Consider the following 4,510-nt stretch of genomic DNA (forward strand, 5'->3'; position numbering starts at 1 on the left):
TTGCTTTGGGAGTATTAGATATGATGAGTTGTATCCATTGCTGCCTTCAACTCATTCAAAGTCAGGCACAGTTTTTGCCAATCCCTGTTAAATATTGCAGCCCTCCAGACTATTGGAAAGATGCTAGCTAGCCACAAGAGCCTGAGAAACACTACTGCAGTATTGCCTATGTGATATAAAAACAGCTTCAGTTTGGTTTACTTTGCAATAAAAGGAAGGAGGTTGATGGAGGAATATTGGCCAACTCAAGGGAGGTGATATCAGTCTTCTACATAGGACATATCCAATCAAATTATCATTACAATAGGCTGCCCCTCTGGGCTCATTGTTTGAATCCAAATACATTCATTTCACGGAGAGACTGACAACTAAAGAAACAAAAACAAAATCTAAAGAAACAAAGAATTAACTCTTTTAGTGTGGCAGCATCTACTGCTTTGGAGCTCCCTGGAAGCGAACGCCTTCGCTGTATTGTTTTTGGTGCCTGCTTTATAACATTTTTGTTTAGGCAAGCCAATTCAGACATGTAGAAGTTATATATGCCTTATCTCTTTTTAGCTACTGTTGATTTTAATAATCTCTTGAATCTTTTTAAATACCTGTTTTTAACTTTTATACTGAGAATGTTCTATTTTATATTTTTATGAACCGCTTAGGTTTTCTTATAATCATTCAGTATATAAATTTTGTTAACCAAATGAATAAGTGCCATCCTATCGAGGAGAGAACCCACCCCATCTTGCTATGAAATGCAGTTGTACTAGGTATGTTATAGCCTAGGGCTGTCCATGAATGACACCTCCTGTATCTAACAGTAGTAGTAGTAATAGTAGTACTGGGTTGCCCCAGCCATTCTGGGCGGCTTCAAACATATATACATTAAACATACAGCTTTAAGTGCCTCTGCTACGGTAGCACAGCACTTAATGTCTGGAACCCATTTACAACAGGGGTGGGAATCCTCAAGCTCTGGGGCCAAATGCAGTCCCCAGAATACACCATGCGTTGGCCCTGCTCCACACCTTCCTCAAGTGCTTTTGCGTGGTTGGAAAGTCCCCTTGAATTGGGATAATGCCTCCAGTGGCGTAGCGTGGGGGGTGCAGGGGGGGCCGGCCGCACCGGGCGCAACATCTGGGGGGGGGCGCTCGCACTCGCAGCTCTCTAGTGGAAGAGACTCGAGTGCTAAAATCCACGGGTTAGGGGGCGCAAATTACTTGCCTTGCCCCGGGTGCTGACAACCCATGCTACGCCACTGAATGCCTCTTGTTTGCCTACATGAAGGGTGCCTTGCTTATCACGGTAGTTTTGTTTCATTTTTTAAAATCCTTAATTCAGCAAGATCCCGTACATGCTTGGCAACAATGGTTTAGAGTAAAACATGTACAGCGCAGGGGATTTTGTAAAAAATTAACAACGCTACATAAGATTCTGTTTTACCGAGAATACACTAGCCTAAAAATGGAGACACATCTCAGCCTTCCTGGCAGGATTGTTAATTGCATGCTCACATGATATTTCTGTGTTGACTCTCCTTATTGGCAGCTATTCAACCTTGATGATCAATAATAGATGTGCTTTGCAATGTGTAATCAATGCATGTATGTTTTGTTTGAAAGCTGTGCTCATCTGCTGATTAAATGTTTAATCGGTGATAAATGGTTACTGACATCAAAACCAAAGTAATTACAGGCTCAATGAGCCAGAAACAGCATAATGGGAATTCTACTGTTCTCCAGTAGAGTAGGAATAATTTAATAGAAGAGGGCATTGCAAAACCTAGAAAAAAAGCAGACCTAATTGGTGGCAGAATGAGCTGCCTAGGAAAAGCGACTGAAGTCACTGAAAGTGGAACTTAGAGCATCGCTCCCAAGAGGCATTTTACTCCCTCGTATTCTGCATAATTAACTTATGGGATTTACTACCACAAGATCCAGTGATAGCCATCAGTGTCACAGTTTCAAGTAAAGCTTAGGCAAATTTATGGAAGAGAAGCTTATCAATGAAAATTAACCAGATACATTAATTGCACATCCCACCTTTCCTCCAAGGAGTTCAAGTTCGCATATTTATAGCTAGTGATGAAAATAAGATCTTTTCTTAGGGTCTTCTCACCAGACTTCATATTCCCATTGGAAGCTTCCCCATAGGCATTTGGATGACCATGATGGGTAATAGGATGTTGGACTAGTTAGGCCTTTGGTCTGATCCTTTTAACTGTTACAGGCAGTTGTTTTGTCCCTGTGAAGTACATTTTCCTTGTGTTCTTGCCATTTAATATTAGGAGGAGGAGGAGGAGGACTACTACATATACCACCCTGACGACTTTGGTGAAAGGGAGTTATACTGCATATAAATGTAACAAAAATAAAATGAACCTGAGTTAGGAACCCTTAAAGAGGCCTTTTAGGTTCTATCTCCCTCTCCAACATTCATAGAAATAGAAGTGGAAATGGGTACCATGAGATTGTCATCCATAAAACAGAGCAGGTATGCAAGCAGTTGATTCTGTCTGTATAACTCCAAGTGTCATGCAGACTAGCAGGGTAGTAACAGATGTATCTGGTCCCTTAATGATTTTGCAGCTCAACGGACCATTGGAACTGCAACAATATATTCAAATACAGATCCATGTCTGTGCAGGAATTCAAGTCTAGCAGGACTCTTGAGTCTATAGTTTCCTAGCAGCATCAACCTTACTCCATCTCTTCTCATTCTACTACACATTTGAGTGAAGACAGCTTGGCTGAGCCTGAAAGTTCAGCAAACTTGTTTGCTGAGTATACTTGCCTGTAAGGTGCAATTTCAAGTGATCTGAAAGAGAGGACTCACCTGATAGATGCCTCCCTTATATTAAAAGTATTTTGGTACAGCGCCATTTATGTTACAAGCTCAAACACAAGTACAAAGAGCCTGTTGAGGAGTATGAAATGCATTCCATTGGAACAGACACATTTGACCTGGGGCATCTACAAATCTAAGCAGTCCTGCTGCCTGCTGGCCATTTGTATGAGAATCTTATGGAACTAATCACTACCGGGAAATAGGATTTTAATTTGTGGTGTGCTGGTTCAGATATTGCTTCCTTCATGATGCTGCATTCACAGGACTGCTCTGTGCGGGCAGTGTTTGAATCAACCTAAAATGTTATGGTCAGAAGACAGAATTGTCAACTCAAAGCTTTGTTTCAAACAAAGCAATACTTTAAAAAGCATCAGAAAGTGGTCTGAAAGCTGTGCTGAAGTTAAGCAGCTCTGCATCTAGTCAGGGCCTTAATGGAAACCTCTGTATGCTTCATAGGAGCAGAGGAAGACAACTGGATCATCTAGCTCAGTAATGTCTGGCAGCAGCTATCTAAGATTTCAGGCACAGGTTTCCCTGGACGGTTAAGTCCACTCAAAGGTGACTATGGGTTGCGACGCTCATCTTGCTTTCAGGCCGAGGGAGCCAGCATTTGTCCACAGACAGCTTTCCGGGTCACGTGGCCAGCATGACTAAACCGCTTCTGGTGCAATGGAACACCATGATGGAAGGCAGAGTGCACGGAAACGTTGTTTACCTGCACCTGGACCTTCTGCATACAAAACACGTACTCTGCCACTAGGTGACAGGCCTCCCTAAAATTCTACCTTGAATTCTATGGAGGGGAGATAAGATATAAATGTAATGAAATACAAAACGCAAGGAAAGAGTTTTACATTGTACAGTAATTGCTTGGTCCAACACCAATAATTGAACATCAATGTAGTGGGTCATAGCTCAATGGTAAAGTACATGCAGTTGATTCTCCTTTCTTCCTAATGTGTTTTAAAATATGTCTTATACTGTAAGCTTTCAGGCAGGACCTGATCTGAAATAGAGTGGTACCTCTGGTTACGACCTTAATTCGTTCCGGAGGTTCGTTCTTAACCTGAAATCGTTCTTAACCTGAGGTACCACTTTAGCTAATGGGGCTTCCTGCTGTCGCCGCGCGATTTCTGTTCTCATCCTGAGGTAAAGTTCTTAACCCGAGGTACTACTTCCAGGTTAGCGGCATCTGTAACCTGAGGTGTCTGTAACCCAAGGTACCACTATACTTGTTTCATTTATTATTTAAGCACATTATTTTTGCTGAGCATATTATTTTTATTGTCTTAAGTGTAAGTAAAAGTGGATGCTTTAGCAGGGATGTCCAACATGTCAGTTGCAATCTACTGGTTGATCCCTGCGAGGTTTTGGTAGATCGCAGTCGATGCATTTCCCCTCCCCTCAGAAAGCTCAACAACTTTGACCTGAACCCCTAAAAACCGGGGGTAGATCACACCAGATTTTGATTTTGAAAGTAGATCGCAGTCTCTCAGAAGTTGGCCACCCCTTTAAAGCAAAGAAATCTGCATGATCCAAAACAACCAGAAGATAACATTGAACAAGTTATGAATAAATCCATATATTGTATGATACAAGATGCTATGATACAAGTGCTCTGCTAGAACAGGCTACCTGGGCTATTCTTTTAGTAAAATGAAATGCTAAA

General features: G+C 41.7%; 1 long non-coding RNA gene across 1 annotated transcript in view; it reads left to right on the top strand.

Moving 5' to 3' along the window:
• LOC310758314 overlaps positions 1–4,510 on the top strand; it is an 80,159-nt gene that overhangs the window by 75,156 nt on the left and 493 nt on the right. The gene's annotated exons all lie outside the window — the stretch shown is intronic.

This window comes from Podarcis filfolensis (genome assembly GCF_964270895.1).
Source record: "Podarcis filfolensis genome assembly, chromosome: 3".
NCBI lineage: Eukaryota > Metazoa > Chordata > Lepidosauria > Squamata > Lacertidae > Podarcis > Podarcis filfolensis.